At 36.8% G+C, this 27,242-nt stretch overlaps 1 long non-coding RNA gene across 1 annotated transcript in view; it reads left to right on the top strand.

The window, feature by feature from the left end:
* LOC149919105 (uncharacterized) overlaps positions 1-26,780 on the top strand; it is a 165,988-nt gene extending 139,208 nt beyond the window's left edge. The window contains exon 3 of the long non-coding RNA XR_016464768.1: positions 26,669-26,780. This is a non-coding gene — a long non-coding RNA (uncharacterized LOC149919105). The remainder of the gene's footprint in view (positions 1-26,668) is intronic.
* Positions 26,781-27,242: the final 462 nt, after the last annotated feature.

Here is a 27,242-nt window from a genome sequence, read left to right as displayed (position 1 = left end):
CTGAGGTGACTGCAGTAGGTAACTTGAAAAAAGTTTATATGTAGTTTATACTGTAGTTTATGTGAAATTTGGCATTTATAGTCAAAACCAATGAAGCCACTAGCATGCAACCATGTAATGGCTTATGCATTTCTTTGTCGCTTACTGGTAATTTAAGACACAGGGTTAGCATTTTCTAGAGCCTTTGTAGTTACCATGAAAATGTGCTGCATTTTGGGCTGTTATTGAGCCAGGAACCTGATTAAATGCTGATCATAAACTTCTTTCCCTCTCCCTGTTACTAAATGCACCTGGTCATATGAAATTAAACGATTTGACAAGAGATCAGTTTATAACACAACTTTTAAAATTATTTTTATATAATATATATAAAACTATGAATGCAACTTTGTTATATTAACAAAGGCATTGCAAGCATAATTATATGTGCAACTGAGAAATTGTCACAGAATTAGAAGCCGGGGGATCCCAAAGCAGGTCATAGTTGGGTGAGTCTATGCACATTATTATTATTGTGCCATGTAGACTAACTCTGGTTGGCACTAGCTAATTCATCACATTTAATTGTAGAGTTTTTATGATTTTTCTGACAGTGGTTGCCATGCAGTCAGCACTGAATGTCCTCCCAGCTCTTTGTTTTTCCTTACCACATGTTGCATCTCTTTCTGCAAGTTCCCATAAACGTCTGTAGGTGTCATCTTCCCTTTCTCTATACAAATGTCCCAGTTGCACTGGTTGTGTATTCCCTTCCCAGGATCTCCTCTGCTTTCTCCAACACTGCATGAGGAGGACCAAGGCAAGAACTGCAGAACACCTCTCTGTCCACCTTTCACAATCTGTGATAAAATAATCTTGCCACTGGTGTATCCTTGGAATATCTTTTGAAGAAAGATGAAACAAGCAGTGAGTTAAAGCTAATTCTTCTAGCTTAAACTCAGGGATAAACACCGACTTTGGTTGTAATCCATGAAATGGAAGGATTTTCTCATACTTTTTGCAGAGGTTTAGCTGGTGTAAGGTAACATATATTTCCCAAAAATAAAGATGTAGCCAAGATTCCATTTCTCCTGTGATGGGAACCAGCCAGCCTAGTGGATAACAGGCACTGCAGCTCAGTTATCACTGTCCTAGCTGCCACATTTTCTGAACTGACTCCAGAAAGATCTTTTTTCTTTCTTGACTCAGTTCCATAACTGAAAAAGGAATAACAAATTGTCTTTCTGTCCTTCATTTCTGTAACTTTTCAAAGGAATCCTTAAGGCAGTGTGGATTGCCCACTGCACTGCATCCCAAGCAATTAACACTGAGAAAGAAAGTAACAATGAAGTGTACATTTTAAATCATTACAGAACTCAGAAGGTTTTTTCTCCTAAATTATTCTTTATTATGTCATTTTGAATTTGCATTAGCATAGGCTGAGAAACTTGAATAGACTGATGTACTGTATATTGATGTAATTCTATGAATTCATGTTGAGACAAATATAGTAGTAAAAATTTGATAAAAATACACACTTAATGCATGTATTCCTATAAATAGTGAAAAGCGTTCTCATAATATTTTATATTATGAACTAAAAAAGGATGCTTTGTGGAAGACGTGCTTTTCTCTTTCTTACACCAAGCAATTATTACTGTATGTATATTTTTTTGCATTATATGCATTTGATTTATTTATTTATTTTTCTATTCTTTATGAAGTTGATAGTGCTATGTTTTGACTTTTAAAGGTGACTTTTTGGCAATGGATCAAGTGTAATTCAAACCTTAGGTACATATTATCTCAGTTACTTTACGGATTTAAGTGCAATGGCAGTGAGAAAGGAGAGAGGTCCCAGCTCTGCTGCAGACAGCTTTTGTGACCTTGGTCAAACTGCTTAAACTCTCTGAGTGAAATCCTACCACCACGAAAGTCAAGAGGATTTTTGCCATTTATTTGAATGGGGAAAGGACATATTTGAAATCTGAATTGTTAATAAGAACAGGATAACATGTATCTAACTCTCACAGCTCTTGTGAAGCTAATTAATCAGTAGAGTACTTTGGGATCCTCAGAAGTATAATAGAAACTGCAAGTACTATTATTTATTTGTCATGTAATTGGAAGCTAGCAGGGTAAAAAGTCATTGATAAAAATCCATATCACAAGGTCATTTCTTTCAATGTTGCAAATCTCTTCTTCAATCAAGAGCTTTGTAACTGATGAAAAGTACAGCCTAATCATAACATTATCAAGTCAATTTAATTGGTGCACATGAGATCATAATGAAGTCATTTTTGCTAGTTACAGGCTTAAAAATATTTTTATAGCACTCTTCATCCTAGTGGAAACTTTAAAGACCTCACAGACAGGATTAAGCTTCTCTGCCTGTGTTACACAACTGCCTTTGTGTGGCAGACACCGACTGATTTTATAGCGTTTAAACATTTTACTGGTAAGTATGATATTATGGTGTTTATACTTATAATTTATTAAGTCATTTACACTTTTAAAATTAGTGTTCAGATATGTCAAAGTACAGAGGCTTCACTTGTGGATTAGAGGAGATTCTGAAGTAGTAGATTTTTCTTGTTTGTAAGTTAGAACACCAATAATTGTCACCATTGCTCAATCAACTTTTAAGCACACTCTGTGTCTGTGGAAGTGTCTTTCCTGCTGGCTGAAATGTCTGCATGTTTTTGCACAATATTCTGTTTCATTTTGGCAGAAACTTGAAGCCCATAAACTAAAATTGGTTTGGAAGTGAAGATTTGGAGTAAGAGCAGCAAGGTTTCTATCAGCAAGCCTTGATGAGATTGCTTAATTTACCTTGATGTAAGCTTCCCTATTGCAGCAAGTGGAAACAATGCTATATTTTTTTTAATTTTTCCACTCATAGCCTATCTGCATGTAGAACTGGTGTGTCAGTGTCAGGTCCTCCTGCTTCTTATACCTGCATGGCTCCCCTCTCAAGCACTGTCCCCTGTGGCCTGTGGCTGCAAATCCTCATGGACTACAGCCATGTTATTACTCAAACAGAAGTCCATTATACCACACTGACAATGTTAAAGGGACACTAAAAGGAGTGCTAAAGGTATCCTTCCATCCACAGTAGTTGAAGCATCCTGCCATGTAAGAGCTGCCAAGCACTGGGTATAATGTTTATTTCCATTGGTTTGTTCTCCAGGCACCAGTTGGTGGCATTGCTGTGAAAGTCATGTACATCCATTGGAATTTAGTTTAGCCCAACCAATGCCTCAGGTTGACCATGAATACAAATAAAATCAGGATTCCCAGTCTCTCCCTCTGAAGCCTGAGACCAGCTTCAGCTTCATACAGGTGTTCGCAATCGTTAGGGACTTAACGGTCTGTCCATCTACCTCGGTGCACACCAATGTGGTGGGTGGTAAAATGGCGTTTATTAACTCGTGGCAACAGCTTATATAGCCTTGTACAACTTCGTCTACGCCCCACTTATCGTGCGTAAGCACTTGCGTCACTACTTCTTTATCTGGTTACTACTAGCAATTACTCGAAGGTTCTATGCTCGCTGTCTACACCCTCCCAGAAAAACATCTGGGCTCTCAGGAAACAGAGAACACATCACCCTTCAGGCTGACAGAGGCTTTGCTTTACGTGTTCCTGGAAAACTTGAGAAAGGATGGTCATGGAATTAATGCCTATAGAAAACACTGTAAATGCATTTACATCCGGCTGTAAGATATACTCCTAAAAGTCAGTGGTGCTTCTAACTTGGACATTTTGACATTGATTCTTTGAATACAGAGTATTACCAAGAACATCTCAGGGCCAGCAGGGATGCATTTCTCCAAAAGGCAGGGTAAATGATTTGCCTGTGTCTGCCAGGGATCATGCTTCCAGTGCTCCTGAAGGCAATGGCTGCCAAACTGGGTGCCCAGAAGAGCTGCCTGCCCTTCAGACAAACCTTTCCCTGCCCCTCATTCCTTGCAACAATAATATGAACCTAATTTTCATCCAGAGCTTATCACAGATAGACCTCATTGCGCTGCAATACGTAGAAACTGTAGTGTAATCTGGTGTCTTCTGAAGTTTAAGCTTTATATTAGCAATCTCCTATCTTCAGATTTCAACATATGCATCTTATGGTTCTTCACTGTTGGAGTTAAGAGGTGGTGTGCTGTGCTTGCAAGGATATTTGGGAATGAACCAGAAGTCAATTATGCATAGAAGAAAAGAGACAAATAAAGATCATCTTAATTGTGGATCAAAAAAGTGTTGTGATTTCCCCGCATTTCTAGTTTTTCAGATGTATTTCTTTTCAATTTGATCAAAAGTGCTCAAAAATAGTGTTCAGTTTTCATTGTTTTCATTGTAGGTACCTCCTATTCTTGTGAACTCAAAAAAGATGGATGGGTAAGAAATGTGGTTACAAGTACTGACACTAAATTGTTTGTTTTAATAGTTACACCATTAAACAGAGTTCCTCAAGTTGCTTTGGGTCTCTAACAGCAAAGTGGTTGGAGGATGATTTAAGTGGCCTGACATACAAATTTGAGGAAATAGCAGAGAACTATTTTAACAGTACTCACTTCATGCTAGTCAGTAGTCACTTGCAGAACTTTGCACAGGATGACAGTGTTAGCCAACAGCCAAGACAATAGTCTGAGAAAAGCCCTTTTTACTTCAGACAAAGAGAGGGAAAAAGCATTGTGTAGGGGAGTGAAATTTCAGGGCAGCAGCTCCACTGAGGGCTTGTTAAATCTTTCATTTGGGCCATTCACCTGCTGCTTATAAGCAATGAAAATGGTAGACAGCAGATGTGAAGGCTAGGAGGGGCTATAATGACATGAAAAACAAGTTGTGTGACTATACATAATCGAAAGAAGACGGATTGAGACTTACTCTTTTGTTTTGAAAAAAACAAAAAGCACCACATGTGTGTCTTCATGATCCCAAGCACTTTAAAAACTTTCCTTCAAAATGAATCAGGTAAAAAAATGAAAACATGTAAATGACTAAAAAACATTTCCAATTTTTTTTTTTTTTTAATAGATGAAAATAAAAAGTAATCTTGAACGTGACAATTCTTGATCCCTGTATAACTCTCATTAACATTCACTGAGGCTGGAATATGACCTTCCGATTATGTGAGGCTTAGAATTACATATAATTTCCCTACAGTAGATAGAAAAAAATTTTCATTTTGACCACCAGAGTGTAGGTTGGCTTTTTCTACTTTACATCACCTCTAAATCACACACCTTGCTGATGTTGACTCCAACAAAAATGTTTGTGGTTTAGTTTAAATCAAACAATAAAAGAGTTTGAGATCTGGTAAATTAGGAACAAAGGAAGAAGCTTTGTGCTCTGCTGCCTATAGTGTAACCATTATGGTTGTAGTAATGTGCTGTGAGAAGCCATTGGCATGCTAAAAATACACTACTTTAACTATAATCCATGCATAAAAGAGCTTGAAAGGAGATATGGCATATACCTAATGAATTCTGGCCCTTTTCCATGCTTACCATTTATAGGATTTTAAAATTGCCGACCCTCCTCACTACATTCAAACATTTTAACTTTAACAAACAAAGAAACCCCTGAATGAATTCAGCAGTGGTGGTGGGAAATTGAATGCAGTATGTGTTAAATAACTGGTTTTGTGGTTTTGGGTGGGTTTTGTTTTGTTTTGGTTTGGTTTGGGTTTGTTTTGTTTTTTAAAGAAATATGTCAGATTTTATATATATTCAAAACAAATGCAGGATTGTAAATACAGGGTGGTTGTAATATTCTAAGCACATATTTAGGGACTTCCTCCCTTTTCCAAATCTCACTCAAGTGGAACATACACTCATTTCTGTAACAAAAATTCTTTCTACTATATTGGCAAAATGAATAGCATCAACTCAAAATATTTAAAAATTTAGTCACATCCACATCTCGCAGCCTATAAGGAGCTTTCACGCTTTTGGGCTCGCTTTAGATCTTTAATACCCTTTCCTTTTGTGTCAAGGAGCTCACGAGGCGTAAAGAAGCACTGATAAACCCACTTAGATCCCTTCCTGGGCCGTCACCTCTCCCTGCCAAGCGGCTTTAGGTGGTAACTGATCTGTGACAGGCTGCCAGTCAAACAGAGCATTTCTGAAAGCTGACACAAAAGACTGAGCGTCGGAGAAAGGGGAGGAAAATAAGAAAAGAAACCAAACTGTATCAGCGCCTCTCCCCGCCTCCCCCCACCTCCCCGCGCAGTCAGGTTCATGGCAGGGGCAGCTTATAGCCGCAGCGATAGAGATCAGCGGCCCTGCCAGGCTGGGGACTGCCCCGGCTTACGGCTGATAATAGCGGCGAGAGGGAGAGTGACAGTCGGAGGCAGAGCGCGCAGGGCCGCTGTCAGCGCCGCCGCTTCCCGTGGGAGCAGTGCTGGGGCTGCGGGGGATGCAGGGCCGGGCAGGGCTGCCGAGGCCGCGGGGGAGAGGGGCATCTTTGTGGAGAACGCTGGTCAGAGGCTTTTGCCCTGATGTCATCCGTACTGCTCTGCCGCAGAACGAAATCACGGCCCCGTCAAAAAAAAATAGCCTTCCGAAAGTTTCTTCTCCTCGCTTCCCAGACCGTAGTGAAAAGCACAAAGTCACGAGCAGTGGGTGAAGTTTTGGGTCATTAGTAGGTCTGTAGTCACCTTCAAAACAGTACAACCGGATGCTGCTTGCCTTGAATCAGCTCACACCATCTGAATGCATCAGTTTGGTCACAAAGATGGCCAGAGGAATAGAGAAGGCTCCTGGCATCCTTATCACCCCACTCCACGCAAGTTTAAGAGCTTCTGTCTTGATTGCCTTGCCTTCTAATCACCCGTTGCACCAGGTACCACAGAACCAAAGAACCACAGAATCGTTATGGTTGGAAAAGACCTCTAGGACCACCATACACATGTCCTGCAATGGGGTTTTACTTCCAGGTTGCATTTCTGAAGCACATCTCTTGCTTCTCCCTTATTGCCACATTGGTTTGACTCTTGTAGCAGCCTACAGAAATTGCAAGCCCTAAATGCTGTGTCAGTGGGGCAAGAGAGACTATGGGGATCTGCCCACTATTCTCCATTTCCCTCTTTCTCCCCCACTTGTTTTTATCCCAGAGAGGTTTGGGGCATCAGAATCCCTCCTTCAAGAAAGAGGGTTTGGCACATCTCTACCCTGTGCTGGGTAATCAACAGTCAAGCAGGGGAAAAAAAAAAAAAAAGTAATCAAAAAAGCAATTCTAGAAATAAATAGTAAAATCAGCTTTGCAGAGCTGATGTTGGGTTTGATTTTTATTTTTATTTTTTTAATGGAACACTTGGCTCTGTGGCCTTTGGGGTGGAAATGGGTCATATTTCTGCATGTCTTCTGAGGGCACAATTCCACCATCAGGAATTTCAGGATCTTCCTGCTACTTGAAAAAGTAATTTCACGTTGCAGGGATGCAATGCAGAGGGGCAAATGGGGGAAGGAATTAGGTCAATTATAGCAGCCTTATACCACCAGAGATTTTCTTTATACATCACTGTTAAATGCTCAAAAACATGGATTACCTTAAAATCATTTTGCTTGGAAGTTAAGGAGTGCCTTTATGCTGACCATAAGATTATTAACCAGTTTATTGTCTCGTTCAGCAACTTCATTGAGCCAATCATGTATTATAAATGAGAAACACACACGTGAAGTAAGTTAATGCCAACATATACCAAGAGTGGATCCAACAAAATCTGATTTTTTAAAATCCAGAGTAATTTCTCTTATCTGTCATGAATGGAAAATTATTCAACACTGAGGAGGAATACAGTCATTAGAGATGCAAAAAAGACTCAGTGTGCTAAGCCTTGTCTATGCTGATATCTTCCTACAGTGGAGAACACTCCCACTGGCATCAGTTTTCCCACGTAGCTCTGTGGTGGGTGAGAGCTGAGTTCAACAGCCTCTGCAGCAAATGGAAGGGAATGTGTAGAAAATCCTCCTCTGTTCACCTTCTGTCCCGGAGCTCTTCTCCCCTGCCACTCCAAAAAAATCCCTGTTGCTATATGTCAGATAGATCTGATAAAGAGGGGATATGGCAACATGAAATAATTTTCATTATTTATATCTTCAGGGATATTTATTTACTGAGGGAGACCCCATCTAATTATGAGCATTGTTTTAGATTTTTTCTTTTTTTTTTTTTTTTTAATTCTCTTCTTTGTCTGAATAACTACTCTTTTATTTCAACCAGTTAAACAGAAAATGAAAAGTAATGGAAAAAATAATAAGTGAAAAGAAAGAAAATGCATTTAGCATGAAAAAGAATAATGCAGGGAAGCAAAATATGTCAAGATCATCAATTTTTCAAGAAATCCTCTCACCTTGAATAGGGGCTATATATCAGATTAGAATTATATTCTCCTTTATAAAATAATTCTGGATGCTAGCTGTTGTGTATGTAAATGTACAAGAGATTTAACCTGTACATATTTTAAAGTTGAAACAAATTCCATTGTGCTGAGAGTTTGCATGCAAGTTCATTTGTATCATTTTGAAATCCAATTTGATTATGCTTTTATATTTCTGATCAGATCAATTGTCTGGAATTGGAGGAATTACTATTTAGGGAATTTCAAATAGGAGGAAAAGCTAAACTTTACTGTAAACAGACAGGAACATTTTTATTATTTTTTCTAAAGGGTTCCTGAAAAAAGGTTGTAAGCTATTCTTTTTGTTAAAGCAGTAAGTAGTGAATTGAGAGTTCTGGTTGAACAAAGTTGTATTCTGATGACAGAAACCTTTAAACATTCTAGAATAACAACTAACTATGCAGACATGGAGATCTGTATATATGTTTTGTAATTGTGCTAGCAAAAATCTTGTTTTATTTGCTTTTCAAATGCTGCTAACTGAGCACGGAGATCTATTTAGCTCACCACAGTGCTGGTATCAAACTTGGTGAGTTCTCTGAACATTATGGACTGCTTTGCTAAAAAGCCTGCTTCAGCTGCCCCTCTCATGGAGTCTAGAAGTACCTGAGATGTTGTGGAATGACCCACTGTGGATGTGAGTCTTCACAGATGTTCATCTTTGAGATGTCAGATGCATCTTGAATATACCAGGACATTTCAAATGACATTAGATACCAAACCATGGTCAACCGAACTAAACTCCATAGTTCGGATGGTATTCAGCATGTCTGTAGACACATATGTAAATAGGTCATTGTAGGTGTTGAGCTCTCACTGAGTTCTCTGTTAAGTATGCAGACAGCTAAAATCAAGAGAGAGAACTCCCACTGCAAAGGCAAATAGAATGGAAATATTTGTACTGTTCTTCAACTGAGATGCTACAGGTCAGCATCTGGCGGATAGGTACACAAAGAGATGTGATGTCAGGAACGCAGAAAGACCATTGCTTCTCTGCCCATGAGTATTTTGAGAGAAATCACTGATAAATAATGGAACATAATCATTTTATGCCTATGTCAGATGTTGCAGACTCTATTGTATTTAAGTAGCTACCCAAAGATCCAGGAGGAGAAAAAGCACAAAGACAAACTGGGAAATGTGCACGTGACCAATAGCACCTCATTAAATGGTGGCTGTGCCATGAATCTCAACTCAGGAAAGGTATCTCAAGAATTATAGTCTGAAGGGACATTTTTTAATGGTAGTAAAAGTGCCCCATCTGAATTTCCCCAAGCTATTTATCTTAAATCTTTCATTTCCCATGCTCAGTGAGAGCAATTAGATCATTTTCCATCTGCTGCCACATCTTCAAGGAGTCAGTGCCCTGTCCAGTATGATAGCTAACAGAGCATCTATTAAACATCTCCTTTGCTTTTGAAATTTTCCTTATAAATGTCCATCTATATTAATCATGCAACTTGCCAAGAATACCTTTTTCCTGCATTCTCTGTCCTACTCACTATTTTCCCCTTTCTTTTCTCACAGTAACAGCAAAGATGTTCTCAGTTTGTGTTTTATTTTTTTTTTGCTTGTAACTAATATGAAAGGAAATAGCAAAGTAGCACCTACAGTACGGGATTTATCTCCATGATATAGGACAAAATCTTAAATTAGAAATCACACCCACTGGTGTATGCTGCTTCATACATTGCTTCAAGAATCTAAATAATAATTCCTCATATACATTTTTACATCTTTGCATAGATCCTTAAAATTCTTGCTGAGGATTTCAGGATTAAATCAGGTGCAAATTTTATTACTTCTTTGTGTTATGGTTTCAAGTTTGCCTATGTTAATATGGGAATGACCGTATTACAAAGTATCATGATTTAGATATGTATTTTAAGATGTGAAAAAGTTTAACTTGTAGAAATATAATTTCATTTGCCTCTTATTCTAATGTCTTGGAAGAAGACCTGAGAAATGGATACTCAATGTTCTGTATACTGATAGAATATGAGCAAGTATGCAAAACTAACTCTCCTTCATAAGAGATTGAAGAGTGGACAATGGATAGTAGACAAGTAGGCAAATGCTTTCTATTACAAGTTCTTTAATATTTTGTCATAAATTTCTGCAAACTCCTATTGCCCATGGTCTTTGGATCAAAATTTTAATTTTTCATGGTGCTCTTCACAACCAAAGAAATCTTCAGTGAAATAATTTCAGAATTTTTGAATTAATGAAGCGTGTAAAACATACTGTTTCCACTGTGTTTAATGGACAATGAAAACAAACCACAAACAGCCAGAAAAACATACTCCTTTTAGAGAAAATTCTGCAAAGCAACTGACAACACTTGTTTTTGACTTGGGTGATTATTTCCCTTGTTTCTGTCTGCTCCTTCTGTTCTTCCTGTACAGAAGCATTTTAAAACCAAAGCAATAAATTGTCTAAACCAGATCATTCTTACTAATTAAAGGTGTTCTCAAATTAGCGTTGAGAAAGGTTACTTTGAAAAATATGTTGTCACATTATAAAACTTTAGGAAATCAGTCAGGTTAGCTCTTAAAACCTGTTAAGAGGTTGAGGTGAATCCTAAATGGAAATCTATTAAGTTATTAGAAAAGCTTATTGAGCTTCGACACTTTTCTGACATTATTTACCTTTTTCTCCTCCTGGCTTGAGGCTTTGTAAGACTTAAAGCAGCTGATTTCAGATAGCTGCTATGTGTATAAAGGAAATTTTAACTACCTGATGGAACTACTCAAAGAAGAACAATAATCTTCAGCATCACGGAAAGCTGAAAGATAATATAGAGATTAAGACTTCTAGATTTCTTTGATGTCGTGAACATTTATTTTTTTCCATAATAATGAGGCATCTGGCTTCTCCACAGAACAGTTGTAATGCCATTACAGTAGTTCTTTTGTTTTGTTGTACAATAGTTTTATTACAATAGTTGCAATGAGCTATTTATCTGCTTCGTTTAGATGACCTTGTCTTACATAGCACTGCCCAAAACATCTTCATGAAAGATGGGAATTTATCTCCTACATATTTTATCTCCATAGTTGAGCTTCAAAGTTAAAGGCAATACTAGGCCAAAAATATTTTTTTCACCTAAGAAAATACAGATTTTATTATTATTTATATGTTATTTAAGACTGCAAGTTAAAATTGTGAAGAATTAAGGAATGGGAACATATTTGCTTGTTTGTAACGTTTGGAGTGTGTATATATTTATTATTAAATGTACAGACAGCTTTCCTTTGGAAGACCTAATGTATGTTTCTCTTCTAGTATTTCGAAGCAAAATTTGTTTTCAGTGTTCCCACAAAGCAAACGTAGGAAAGGTAGATCAAATCTGATAGAAAATAAGATGTATGTGAAATATACAATTTTGTGTCCAACCTTTGTGGCTTGGTCCTTGAGCTATGTCATAAAATTATCCATTTACAGATACTTCACTTTACATTATTTAATAGACTTCAGTGAGTTTTAGTGTCCTCTTCTATTTTCAAGTGAAGGGAATGTGTATTTTAAAATGCATCCTCTATTAGCTGGTGACAGCCTCCACCACAAGGGGCTAAACTCATTTCATAAGCCTGAGAACATTATGATGGATACTTGGAAGCACTTTTGCTATCTGACAGTGTGTCTTGGCATAGTTTAGAGTAGAAATTTACTAATACTTTTTTTGTGTGACATTTTGTCAGATTTTGCAGACATCATAGTCTCCAGTAACTTTGCACTAAGTCACGCTTCCGCTAAGTCCTAAGGCTAAGCTACAGTCTGTGGGGAAAAAAGCCTAATTGTAGATCATATAAGCTCCAGTGGTAGACCATTCAAGATCTGTTTGTAACTTATTAATATTGCACAGATATTTTCTCTCTTTAGGAACAGGTATGTGTATTAACGTCTCAGTAAATCTAAAATTTTGCTAATTTTAGAATAGTAATGTGAACAAATATTGGTAGTTTAAAAGAAAAACAATGTAAATAATTTTTTTAATTTATAAAACTGCATCCTTGGAGATATTCAGATCTGGACTGTACAAAATACCAAGCAGCCTGATCTCTGCTGGTCCTTTGTTGCACTAGGAATCAAGCAGAATATGACCAGAGGTTCCTATCCAATCAAAATTATTTTAGTATGTTGCACTTTGAAGAAGGTAGTTACAGTTGAAACAGTCTAAAATAACCGCAGGAAATCTTACCAATTAATTTGTGACAATATTAGATTTTGCTGTTTGGGCTTCTCCATCCGTCTTGCATCTTCTTCATGAAGCAAAACTGTAAGTTTGCAAGCTCAGGGGAGACATTTATGATCCCCTAGACTGATGGCTTTCTTGCTACTACTTCTATCTGGTGCACCAGTCATCACCAGTGTTGTCTATGTGTACTTAACTTTTGTGTTGTATCCCATTGGCACACTCCCACATCTGTGTCAACGAGGACAAGAAAACCTCAGTTTCTATAGAGAGTAGATCTCCTTGTGGTCACTCACAGAAAGGGTTTCTGGTCTGGCCAATACGACTGGAAAGATGGTCAACTGGTCTGTGGTAACTAGGAGACCATGCAAATTGACTGGTGACAGGAGTTCATTTTAAATGGAACACCAACTCTCATTGAAGGTATCAGAAGAGCCAGTTGGGTGAGCTAAAGACACTGAGGGCAGTTCAACTCAACATTTTTACAAGTTTTATATATTTGAGATGCAATTTTTAAAAATTAGATTTAATTTTATTTTCCTGCTCTATCAATATGGTTTTAGAATTCAACTTTATGTTTCCATTAAGAATATGTACACTTATTTAGGAACCTAAAATAAGCTAAATTAACTTTTTGGTTGAGAATATTTTGCAACTTTAATACGGGATAAACATTGTCTACAAGTTTTATTCTGCCATATTTCAGAAATGGCCTTTGTACCTTGAAAATCAGCGTGCAGTTTGAGGCTGTCCAGAAGATCACTGGGTTTAGGAAGAAATTCATCAGAAAGCAGGCCTGAAGGATAGGGTTAAAAGAAATAAATGCTCTTCTCTAATGTTTTCAGCAATTCCTCATGCTAGTAAAACCCTGCCTGGGAGAAATAACAGCTATACTGAATTGACATGTGAATTGGAAAGGCTAGATTGCTATTATGTTGTGGGTGGGCCTTTCATACTTCTGAAGTTATAATGTTTTTATTTAAAGAGTAAATTGGATTTCTAGGCATGTATGGTATACATCAATTTAAAATTATTGGAGTTCTTCATATTGTTAAGAGTGCTTCAGTTTGAAAGAGTGAGGCTTTCCTGCAAATGCCAAGTAAATTGCTCTGCAAGTCCAGAATCTTTGATCACCTCAGAATTGAAATGCTTAGGAAAGATGCTGTAGTGTTCTAATAATTTTACAGCTCTCTCTGATTCGTATGCCTAGAACCCCAATCATTTCTAAATTGAAGAGCTCTCATTATTTTCAAGTTTTACGTGCAGTACAAAATGATTTAAGATTATTCTGCAGCTTTTCATTTTTTGTTTTGCAAAAAAATAGAAGTTTTTTTTTTTTTTTTGCTTCTTTTTTAAAGATCAGCTCGTTCTTTTTTCTCTGCACTGGGAGACATTATGTGCTAATTCAAACATTTCACATTTAAAATGGAAATTAAACCGAATTCTTTCCAAATAGCAATGATGATGGCTGGGGGGAAACAAGGGGAAAAAAATCACTGCCTGAAAAGCCGAGAAATACAAAGTAAGAGGCTGTCAGTGATCCTTGCTGGGAAAAGTGAGAAGAACAAGAAACATATTGTCACTGTTCAGATGCGGTCAAGGTGAAGTGGGGAGACTGAATGAAAGTTACAACAATGTGACAAAAGAGAGACACAGATCCATTTAGTCTTGGAAGGAAGAGAGCAGGAGGCACAGAAGGCTAGTTCACGTGTTGCTTCTAAGCTGATTTTTGCTGTCATTTTATCATACAATTTCAGAGGGAAATGATGTATGCCCTTTTACATCTCCTGACTTTTGTCTTTTAAGAATAACATTCGTTTCTTTCTCAGTAGTGACCTTGTTCTTTTTGAACACATGGCAGTATTATAGTGTTTATAAATCACATAGCTTGCTAAAGAAAATTCTCATCACCATTGCTTATTAGCAGCAGAGCCTTCCCTTGTGTTACTTCCTGAACACACACATTGTATGTTCTTTGTTCCCAACTGCTCACAGATTAAGAGTAAATAAGATGAAGAAAAAAAAAAAAGAAGCAATATGGGAAGGGAAGCAGATCAGCCAGATGGGGGTTTCTACAGCTCCATCCTACAATGCCATAAAATTACTCTTACTACCGGGAAAGATGCACTGGCTCCTACTGGTCCAGCTTGGAAAGTTAGCCTAGGATCCAGACAGAACATCCCCAAATGAAAAGGGACAAAATTGGTCTAATAAGTATTGCCATCCAAATGGAATAAAGTTATGATGTCTGATCTGAAAGTAATGCCTCCTTTTTTATTATGTTGGCTCACAACATCAAAGGCAGATGTTGGTGGTATGGCAGTAGAGGTTCCTTCCCTCCAATATCCTGTTAAATGCAGCTATGTGACAGATGGCCGCAGAGGGGCAGTCTGACAAAATAGTGTCTGACATGGATGTGTGTATAAAGCAAAGTTGTATCACTGAATTCCTCCATACAGAAAAAATTGCACCCTTTGACATTCATCAGCATGTTATGAATGTTTCTGGAGGCCAAACACTGGATGTCAGCACAGTGAGGCTGTGGGTGGGTCTCATGAAAGCTCAGGAACAGAAAAAAAACCCACATATTCATGTTTGTCAGGACCTACTGAATCAACATGAGGTTGAAGGTGGCAGTTTTCTGGATCACATCATTACCAGTGATGAGATGTGGTATCACCACTACAAGCCTGAGTCAAAACAGCAGTCCATGAAGTGGTGAAATGTGAATTCACCATCTAAGAAAAAATTCAAGATGCATACCTCTGCAGATGTGCATTGTCTTTTGTGGTAGGAAAGCAGTGATCTTTCTGGATTTCCTGGAATCCAGACTAACCATCAACTTTATTGCTTGCTACATCACAACACTGGCTAAGCTGAAGGCTGAACTTGCAGATACAGGCCAGAAAAGGAGACACCCTTTCTCTTGCAACACAGTAATGCTGGGTCCCGTGCCAGTTTGAAGACCATTGAGCACACTGTCAATCTCGGCTGGACTGTCCTGCTACATCCACAGTTTGGTCCAGTTTTGGTGTCTTTGAACTTCCATCTGTTCAGGCTGATGCATGGCAACATTTTCCTAGTAATGTTGCTGTCATAGCAGCTGTGAAACTGTGGGTCACTTCCACTGGTGCAGATTTTTACAAGCACAGCATGCAGGCTCTTTTTCATGGCTAGTGAAAATGCATAGCTAATGGTGGTGACTATGTTGAAAAATAGTGTTTAGAATGTGAGAATTTGCTCAATCAAATAGTATTATTGTGTTCTTTGTATCTACTGTAGTTTCCATGGAAATAAATAGGAGGCACTGGTTTCAGAGCAACTTATGTACATGCAAAAAGATGATAGATTTGGAGAACCCACATGTAGTTGTGCAGGTATGTCAGTAGTGAGGCAAAAATTGGTGCACGGGTAAGACAAAAAAATAGCAGACCAGAGATTTTAAACATTTCTTAGGCATGTTACCAATAAAGTAACCTTGAAACATTCCAGTCTGAAAAATAGCTGCTGAAACAGAAAGCAGAACATGGCCAGTCACATGTGTGACACTATCAATCATTTGAGAGTAGTAAAATGAAGGTCTGCATTAAAAAAAAAAAAAAAAAAATATTATTACTACTTTTAAACAAATCTCTTAAGTACTTGAAGAGATCCTCTGATAAATATAGCTGCCATGGTTTTGTTCTCTGGTTTACAGCTCTCCTGATGCTATCATAATGAGGCAAGTGAGTCTTTTCTACTGTACCTATTATCCATATAGCATATGTTTATGTCCACATAGTGAAGAGCTTATACAATCTCAGAAACTGAGCTTATGTTAGTGCAGTGGGTTTACAGCTGGAATGAGGGTGGATGGGTTCACTGCCAACAGCTCTGCTTTTGCGCATGTTTCTTCCAATGAAGGGGCAGGTTGATTTCATAGCCTCGTCAAGCCAATGTTAGCAGTTCAAATGTTTCTTAACAGTGGAGAAATGATGCAGAAAAGAATGTGTTCCCCAAGATTTCCAGTGAATAATTCATCTTAAATTTATTTATTTATTTATTATTTAGAAATCATCTCACATACATTTATTTTTTTAAAAAAATGAATATATAAAGCTAAACACCCAATCTGCAAATCTTTTAGAAATAATCAGGCTCAAATACTTTTGAACATTTTGTGGCAGGTACTTGAACCCACAGGGAGAATGATTTGCTTCTGCACTGTTATACTGTAATGGGAATCAGTCAATGAATCTTGTCTTTCTCTTGTTCCTCTCTATTTAAGATTTCTTATTTTATGTTTTCTTACTGTCTATTTTCAATATCTCTCACTCACAAACAGCTCTTCTTTTCTCTCTTTTCTTAGCTTCCATTTGAAATCCATTTGAAGGAATATTCTCTTTTCACTGTTTCCAGTCTTTCTGATGTTCTCTATTTCTTCTGAACCTGTTCCATCTTTCCTGCAGAAGCTCCCTAATGCAAGTCCTTCACAACCTTCCTTCTCCTTCCTGCATTGGTTCAGTTCTGGCTGAAATCTGGTGTTGTTGCTAAAGTATCCATAGGTTTTTTTGACAACAGAAGTTACCATATTGTACCTATCTCTGTTTCTAACATCAAATAATTGCATTTCAACTTTCTGATTGCTTGAGATTGTGGACTGTCTGATGGTCTACTAAACAATGCTCAAACTACTGGGTAACTAAATAGTATCAATGCGAATTAGAAAATCATTGCTCTCAGTCAGCAATTAGTATTTCAGTAATACCCAAACAAGCATAATTTTCTGAATTACATAAACCCAGTTAGAAATCATGTTTTCTTGTATGGAGAAGTCTGATGGAGGGTATATAAATATATATAAATATATATATATTTGAGGATCGGTATGCCTAGCAAGTCTCAGTTTACATAGATCTGTAAAATGTAAGTTAAAAATAATTCAATACTTCTTCTAAGGACATCTCACAGTATTATACAGCTTGGTGCTACATAAAATAGCCAGAAATAGGGATTAGTGTGTTGGATTCATTTTTTAAGATAAGCTTCATAGACATCTTTCTAACATCTCCTGAATTTTAAGATAGCGTTCCAAAATGTGGGCTAACTATTAGTGCATTAGACCCCTCAGCTGTTGCTCCTAAGAATTTGTGAAAGGCAGCTGAATTAGAGCATGTTGTTTTCAGCTGGTTCCTACAGTCTGCAGTCCTTCATCCTCAAAAGCTACAGAGACACCATATGCTGTTAATCATCACTGTTGTATTTAGTACTCAATCGACTGAAATTTGTTGTTTTCAGATATTATACACCAGTACGAAACCCATTACGTGTGCTGCATTTCACTGTGAGAGGAACAGTTAATTCTGGTTTGCTGTCTATCATTTCTGATACATTTATAAAGAGAGGTCTTCCTATGGGATCTATAAATCACGCCTTACCTTTTAGCTATGCCATGGTTTAATGTTAACATGTTAAAATAAAGGTTTGTGTATTGTTCACAATGCATATAAGCTTTTCTTGCTGTGTTATGTACAGAATAATCCATATACCACCCATACTGAGAGAAGCTATTAAATATGCTGGCTCAGTTTACTAGTGGCTTTAATACACTTCTGTAACGAGGGACTACTTGTAACATCAAAGCATAGAGAGACATTAGCTCTTTTCCCCTATAGCCTCTGACCCGAAAGCTTTGCTTTTTATCTCTGTATAAAAGGAAAATATTCTTTTCAAAGAAGCCTAGCTTGAGTGTGGATATTTTCCCCATTGTAGAATGAGAGCTTGTGAAAGTAATCTACAATTTTTCATCTTTGTTCAGAGTATTGTTTCTTTTTGGACATTACACCTCTTTGAGAGTGAAAACTCTTGCTTTCAAGTAATAGTGATTGGGAAATGCTGTCTAAATCCTACGGTACTTTTTTTTTTTTTTTTTTTTAATAACCCTGTCATTTCTATTTTTAAAAGAAAGGAAGAGAAGTATATTGTGTGTGCTGTCAGTATAAGGGGAAGAAAATAAAGTCTGGGAAATACTTTGTACTCAAAATAATGGATAACACCCATACAGTGTTAATTGTACAACATGCTTGTCATCAAAACCATATTTTATCTTAAAAATGTGTATACTTTTTTTTTTTTTTTTTTTTGGCTTTTGGCTTTGAAATTATTAACTTCGGCCATCTCAAGAGAGCCTTGATCTTCAAAAATGCACTAAGTACACACCCTTATAATATTTGGCTTTTGTATGGCCTGCACAAATTTGATTCTCTGATCCTTTCTTCCCAAGCAATTACAAGAAATGGAACTGATTTGACCAAACATGAAAACATGAACAGAAAAAGGAAGAGTACACATGAATGAGTGTATGCCATTACGGCTTCATGTGCTGAATTGATGGTATTCTGTTGGTTATTAATACATTTCAAGCCTAAATTTTAAAATAACTTCAAAATCATAGACATTAATATTGTTTCAGATAGTGTACAGTTCCATTCTTGTATGACTCCAATTTTTCTAATAGTGCCTGAAACTTCTTTTTTGTCTGTGCTTCCTGAAAGGACTCTTTTCTTTACTGCAGAGAACAAAAAGAAAGATCTTGGTTTCTTTGCTTTACTAAGTCTATTTTAAAGAGTTGAGAGTTGTGGGGTTATTTTTTGTTTTTGTTTTTTTTTTTTTGTATGGATAATTTGGAGTACTGTTTTTTTGCATTCCATGATTTACGACTTCTGAGATGGCTGGCACTGAGCAGGATTTGTTTTATGACACTTAACTCAGAGTTGTGTTAAGTCAGTAATTAAGTCAATGAAAACGCACTGATTTTTGTATACTGTAGCCAGGCCATCTCATAGGTGTGAACATTCCTATGATGTGTTTTGAAACCCACCTTGGGCTTTATTGTTTTTACAAACACCTTCTTAAAATTGTTTAGTTGGAGGAAAGGTGGCAGAGCCTGATTTTGATATAATGACATAATTAAAAAGAAAATAAAGCTACTCAATTTTCCATGTAAGATTATACATGAATAAATAAGTTTCAGTCTTTCTTGTTCTGGAAAGAAGCTGGTTCACTTGTTTTCTGCTTTTAATAAAGGTACATCATTTCACTATACTTGCAATAGTGTGGAGTGCATATTTTCAAGTATGAATATATTTATTAAAAAAGTCATTACTGAATTGCATTAGTGTAAGCTTTATAAAGTGTCCTTTAGTGTTTTGTTTTTTCTTTTTTGAATTGTTTTCAACACAATATTTTTCCTGCTTGTTCTTTGAATTAAGAACAGAAAACTTTTTCTCACAAATAGGTCACAAGTAACACATATTTTATCCTTATTCTATATATAGTTGCAAGTGTTTTTCTAACTTCTTGCAAGTGGGAAGATGGAGAAAAAAATGAACAGGATTTTTTTTCTTTTTTTTTTTTTTCTGATTGTAATTTTTAAAAATTTAGTAAACACAAAGTGTTTTTCAAAATGTAAATATAAGTAAATTATGTATTGCACTTGTCTAGATAGTTTAAAGAATCTAAAACATTCTGCCAAGAAAATGAATATTTTAGCTTGCATTCAACTAATATGCCAACTTATGGTTACTCACGTTTTACTCCTGTTTGCTACAGGTGAAATGGGTGAATATCAGACAGCTCATTATAGAGACAAGAATGCTGCATTCCCAAAGTAGGATGACAGAACAAGTCATGCTACGTATTCTAATTTCAGTGCTACAATACATCTTTAAGCTGTCTGAAGTAAAATGCTTACTAAGCACTGCATTGGGTCTGTCAGATTGCTTCATGGGTTGGTAATTAAATTGAGACAGTTACACCATTCATTTTGTGGAACTAAGCCAGAATTATGTGTATCTTAGAAATATTCTACTGTAGCCTGCTGATGGTAGCAGGAGCACAGGTGTTTTGCATATATATTCTCTTCCACAAAAAGCAGCCTATTTCTCATAGGCTATGAGGGAAGAGGGCTGTTTTGTCACTGGACTAGGCTAAATCAGATGGAAACTAGTTTAAGATGGCAGACTCGTCAATGAGAACTGAAATGGGGAGAAATAGCATGGACATGAAAAAGGTTTATTGTATGCACGAGGAGTTTAAAGGAGTTGTTGACAGACTATTTGGAATATGGTATAAGAAAGCATGATGACAAATGCTAGAAACCATTGTTGTTGTAGCATTCAGAACATAAGAAAAGTTCTAAGGAAGAAAAATTTTCCTGAAATAACGTGCTAAACTGCTTGTCTCTTCCCAAACTACAAAGAGGGGGGAAAAAATGTGTGGAAGTACTTAAATAAATATTCAATAGTTACATTAACCGGAAATCTGTTACATAGGAAAGAAGTAGTGAAGGATGACTTTACTTCATTTGTTCTCAACTAACTCATCATGGCCTACTCATATGACTATATGTGAGAGAGAGAGATGGGGGAGAAAGAGAGCTGGATTCCTATGGAGTAATTCAGAATAAGAATCTCAACTGACTTGGCTCTCACCTTGAAGCATAATTTGTCATCAAAGGATATTGTGACAGGAGACACTGCAGCTGTTTCATTAATAAGATTTCTTATGCCATTCTCTGATTATGAAAAGGCTTTTTATTGTTGAAATCTTTGATTTATCTTTTTTTTTTTTTTTTTTTTTTTTTTTTTTAAATGTGTGTGTGAATCTGGCTCATATATCTTGTACGTTACAAATACGACTTTTGGGAGATAGCATTTTCTTTATTAATTCATAGTTTTCTGCTGATTATTGAATTGTGAAGGACATTATCTCCTTCCTTATTTATCATTGTTTCTTTTCTGGTAAACCATACTCTATACATGTTTGTATCCTGTTTGTATCCTTCTAGTTTATTGATGCTTTTCCTGGTTTTCTTGTATTTGCTTCCTTCTATTGATCTATTATACTCAATTAACATCAGTTTTCATTTATGCTAATCATTATTTGTTGTTCTATTTCACTTTGTTTTTAATAATATATTATACTGGTATTAGTAACATTACTCTGAAGTCCCTAGTCCTGCAAAGGTTTGGTTGTGTTTTTCACTTTGCACATTGTCAACAGTCCCATTGGAGTTTAAGAGTTAGACACATGGATGTAAAGTTTTTTGCGCTAACTGCCTTTAGTTGAGCTCATTTTTGGTACCACAGAGCCCCATTTTAAAGTCTGTTGCTCAAATCTGAAAATGCACTTGTCATTGGAAACAATTGTAAAAATATGCCCTTACTGGGAACTCGGCAAACAGAAATTTTATGTGAAGTAAATTAAGCATATATATTGGGGGATACTTCTTGACCACTTCTTGAGCGCGATTTTATGACTATCTGAGTCTTTTATACTTTTGAAACATAGAAATGTCTTTATTTTTGTATTAATATTTTTGCAGTCGCAGTTCATAGCACAAAGCATGAAACAGTAAAATCAATGCATGTGATGATTTTCCACACTCTTCTACTCACAGGAAAGCAGCTAGAGTAACAGGCTGTAATTAGCTTTCATCCAAATAGTTTATGAAATTGTGGTCTGTAGACTCATTGTGCCTATGTCAGCCTGAAGATTAAAGGCTTCTTAACTACACAGTGACACAACAGACTGAGCAAGCTGTGAAGGAGCTGGTGTGGTTTGTTGTGTAATCATTGATCTGTGGATCAGTGGAACAGTCTGGATTTCTGTGTCCAATCCTGATAAATCCTCCAGTCAACCTCCCTGTATCTGTTATAGTGGATTACCATATATCCTAAAGTTCACAGTGTAGCTGATGCAATTTCTGTGGTGCTGGAAACATTCATTAGACACATAGAACACAATTAAGTTAATACTTAATCTTCTTTGCTTGGGCAACATGTCACAGCTTATTAATTAATTTGGTTGTTTTTTGTACATTTTTTCTACCACTATGGATACAATCAATGGATTTCAGGTGTTCTACAGTCAGGAAAAAAAGCTGTGCATAATGTAGTCTAAAAATGCAATGGGATTCTCCTTCAAGTTTTGCTATTGGCACAAAAAAGAAAATATTCTAATGAAATTATAAATAGAGAGCTTATACACAGTGAACTTATTCTTTTTCACTGGAGGAATCCTAAACATAACCAAGAAAATGTGAAATGACCTCAGATAATAATTTCACCTTTTCAGCTTGGGATAGTTAAAACTTTCCTCAGCTGCAGCAAACTGACATCTTGGCTTTCCATCACCTAGTATCCAGGATGACAGTCTTCAATTATCCTTTAAATTATCCATTCACTGTTACAGTTGCCTTCTGTTACTTTTTCCTTCTGGCAAACCTACAATTTGCATCTAATTTAAAATTATTAATTTTTGTTTCTAACCAATCTGTGAGTTTCACTAGTTTTTGGGAGATGGAGAGCTAGTTTCACTAGTTTTTGGGTGGCTGGAGAGCAGCTCAGCAGAAAGGAACTTGGGGTGCTGATTGACAATAGGCTCAACGTGAGCCAGTAGTGTGCCCTGGTAGCCAAAGGGGAAGATGCACTATGGTATTACCTGAATACAGCTTAGCCAGCTATTCCATAGGTGATTCTCCCACTATATTTAGTGCTGTTGCAGCCTTGCCTTGAATACTGTGTACATGTTTGGGCTCTGAAACGTAAGAAGAATGTTAAAGTCACTGAAAGTATCCAGAGGAAGGCTGGAAGGCATGTGGAATGAGAAGATGCTGAGAGCCTGATCTAGTCTGGAGAAAAGATTGAGAGGTGAGAAGTTTTTTACTGTGAAAGTTCTTTACTGTGAGAGTGGTGAGGTGCTGGAACAGGCTGCCCAGAGAGGCTGTGGATATCCTATCCCTAGAGGTGTTCAAGGCCAGATTGGATGGGGCCCTGGGCAGCCTGGTCTAGTATTAATTGGGGAGGTTGTTGGCCCTGCATGTGGCAGGGGGGTTGGAGATTCATGATCCTTGAGGTCCCTTCCAACCCGGGCCATTCTGTGATTCTGTGATCTCACTGCTCTCAGCAGCTCCCTCAGAAGGGGTAGCGAAGAAATGTGCCAGACTCTGCTACTTAGGAGCTGATGTCAGGATGCTTAAGAACAGTGTAGATCTGAAGTAGAGAAGGATCAGACTGGATATTAGGAAAAATTTCTTTGCAGTGAGGGTAGTCAAATTCCATAACAGGCTTCCTAGCAAGGTGGATGATGCGCCATACCTGCAGGAATGGGAGGCATTTGACCAGCGCCCTCATTATGGCATGCTAACTTTTGATTAGCTCTGAAGAGGTCAGGTGGTTGAACTGGGTAACCTTTGCAGGTCTTTTCCAACTCAACTATTCTGTTCTATCCATCTTATAAATATATATTGTTTGTTTGTTTAAATAAAATGAAATCAGTTCAATTTTAATTCAAGTAGCATTTGAATGAGTTAGATGGTACAAACTTTACTGAAGTTATTTAGATGGTTGGTCATCTGGAGATTTCAAAATTCCTTCAGACCGGATAAAGGAAAGTTCCAAGCAGTCTCAATTTCTCAATTAATATGAAAGATGACTAAATCAGAAGTTTAGTTAATAGTATTTGATATTTAGCTTTGATATTTATTATCCCTATTTCTTGAAGTTGTCTTCTAAAGGATCCCAAGTTGATGGGGATGGAGGAAGAGAAGAAGTAAAATTATAGTTCATGTTACAGTATTTATGCTCAAACTGTTAGAAAGAAGAAAGGATGGTCAGAGTCAATGAGTACTACTTATATGTAATTTCAGCTTTTCAATTAAAATTTCAAAATATTGATGAATTTTGACAATATTTAAAAAGCCAGCATTGCACAAATACCATCAATGCAAGTAACAGAAAGGAGAGCTCAGTGGTTAAGCAGGCTTTGAAAAATATTTTGAGGAGTGATATGAGAGATACTCTGATGGTTGTCGTGATAGCAGATCTTTTGTGTATACGAGACTGTAAATCTATTTATTTGTATCCCTTAAATCAAAGAGATAAGAAGACATACATTTGGCCTAAAACTTGAAAATACAGAGTTCCATACAAACATGTGGAAGAACTTCTTTAAGGTAAGGGTGATGAAGCACTGGGGAGGATTACCCAGAGAGGCTGTGGTATCTCTTTCTGTGGAGATATCCAAGACTTGTCTGGATGTCTATCTATGCACCCTATTGTAGGGCACCTGCTTTAGCAGGGGGACTGGACTCAATGAACTCTTGAGAGGTCTCCAATGATTGCAATTCTGTGATTCTTTGATATGAATGATAGTATTTATGAGTTTTTATACCACCTCTAAGAAATTGCCAGTGTTACACTGGCTAATTAATTTAGCTCCTTGACACTCATTATGTCATTTATGAATTAAGGATGAACCGGAAATAATATTGTAAGCATTTTTACACTTGAAAATTTATTTAAACGAAATCTGAAGTCATTTCTTCCTAATAGATGCTTTGCAGACAGAAATCCATTAGTCTGATAGTGTTAATATTCTCCAAAATGGAACATTATTGGACCGGTTTGATATCTTATAATTGCATACAGTATGATTCTTTGACTCTTATCTCTAAGTCTGTGAATTTGAAACCATCAGAAAGATGTCACATTGGTGTGAGTATTCTTCAGTGATAAGAACAGTAATTGTTGTAGGGAGACTTCTTAATCTTGGGTCACTTAAATCCCTTTTAGAGACAGCAGGTGCTCTCCAGAACAAGCATTAACAAGAAGAGATTATGAGGTAACATGTTGTTCTTTATATCTCAGCATCTCATGACAAAGCTTACGATCAGCCAGCGTGTTCAGAAGCCAGTTATCATGGGGAAAAAAATCAAATGTGACTCAGGAAGGAACTTATATTTTCAGTACCAAAGAGTGGATTCATTTTAAAGCCTTAATACTGAGAACTGTTACTTAGAAGATAATTGTATGAGTGAATTACAAAAATGAGAATAAAAAATACTAGAGGCTAAAAACACCTGAGCTGCAGATATTCATGAGGTGTGCAGTCAGACAGAAATTCTCCATCCTCAGAAATCAAAATCCACAACTATGTTTCCAGGTTTGTGACGCATTGCAACTTCTTTCCTTTTTCCAGACTAACCCTCATCTTCTTCCCAGCTGATGAATGCAATGAAAGTAAATTATTCATTCTAGCACTGGTAACAATATGACTTCATACACACAAGCTTGTGCTGTGGGCTGCTTAGCATTTACAAGATGAACTTTCTTTTGAAGCTGAACATGCTCAGAGTCTAGCAGAGCTCTCCCAAATACAATTACAGAAAAACAAACCTGTTATTTTCAGCTCTTAGTCATTTATTATTGTTTATGATTTTTTTTTTCTGATCTAAATATCAAGTAAACTTTGTTAAAATAATATTTTGTTATCTAATCCTGTCTGCTTCCATCAAGATCATAAGACAAAAGTGAAATACATCTATGGCAGTCTTTTTGAGGTGAAGAATTAAGAACAAATCACTCGGATGATAAAGCTGCACTTTCAAAAACAATTCAAGAAAAGATTTTGAGAGATATTTAAATGCAGAAGTGTATCTAGCACTTTCTAAGATCACACTAATCTCAATGAGTGTTACGGACTTAACCTTTCTTCACTCTGCTTTGAAAAAAAAAAACAGCTAGGCATCTATTTCTCTTTCTATATTCCTAAATTCTTTAAAAAAATTCTGGCCTTTGATAACCCAAATCCCCCTGACTTTCAGTAAGGCTTTTCATCCTAAATTCTAGCTTCTCATAGGTGTTTTGGGGTCCAGCTCTCTTAAATTAAAATGTGAGTTAAATGCCCAGGTACTTTTGAAAATCTGAACCTTAGTTCTCAAATCAATTCTGAAAATGTATTAGACTATAATCCCCAAAGATACTTGTGAAATATTTTCCCATCATTTCTGAGCAGCTTTTCTAGATAAATTTACTTTGTTAACCACTCACTTTGTCCCAAAGTTTCTACTCCCATCTTGTGTAATATTTATCATGGAGAATATTTTAAATATTTTTTTGACAAAGAGAATGTAAAAATGTAACAAAAGTATATATTTATGCTTTCAGCAGGCATAATGGAATTTAAATAAATGGAATTTTTATGATGAAAAAAGCACCAGTAAAAGCAGTGATTATATTTTTCATAGTTCATTTACCTTCCTTGCCCTGCAGATCTTGTACAGAAGGAAAACGAATTCCTTGATGAAGCCTACAATGTCATCATCTCTGAAGAGGACTCAGAGGCCCATTGGTGTTTAATGATCCCTATTGGCCTGCACAAAAGAAACTGGCATGATCTACTCAAAGAAAGATGTTTCTTTAGAAATATTAAGAAAAACTATGAGGGTTGCTCTGAAAGTAATACCTCCTATTTTATGATCTTGGATTATGATGTCAGAGGCAAATGTTAGTAGTATGGCAGCAGAGGATAAACCTTCCTGTCAGTATTCCATTACATTTTGTTGCTGTGCAACAGATGACAGCACAGGGGCAGTTCTGACAAAATGACATCTGACATGGAAGTGTATAGAAAGCAAAGGTGTGTCCTTTAATTCCTCCATGCAGAAAATTGCACTCATTAGCATTCATCTACACTTGCGGAAAATGTTTCTGGAGACCAAAGCGTGGATGTGAATGCAGAGAGGTGGTGGTTGGCATGTTTCAATAGTAATGACAGCAACAGTGGGTCACCTCCACTGGAGCAGATTTTTATGAGCGCGTCATGCAGGCTCTTGTCCATTACTGG

The sequence above is a fragment of the Phasianus colchicus genome, chromosome 2 (genome assembly GCF_987193195.1).
Source record: "Phasianus colchicus chromosome 2, bPhaCol1.hap1.1, whole genome shotgun sequence".
Classification (NCBI taxonomy): domain Eukaryota; kingdom Metazoa; phylum Chordata; class Aves; order Galliformes; family Phasianidae; genus Phasianus; species Phasianus colchicus.
Note: the sequence above shows the minus strand (reverse complement) of the source record. Positions and strands in the feature narration are given on the sequence as shown.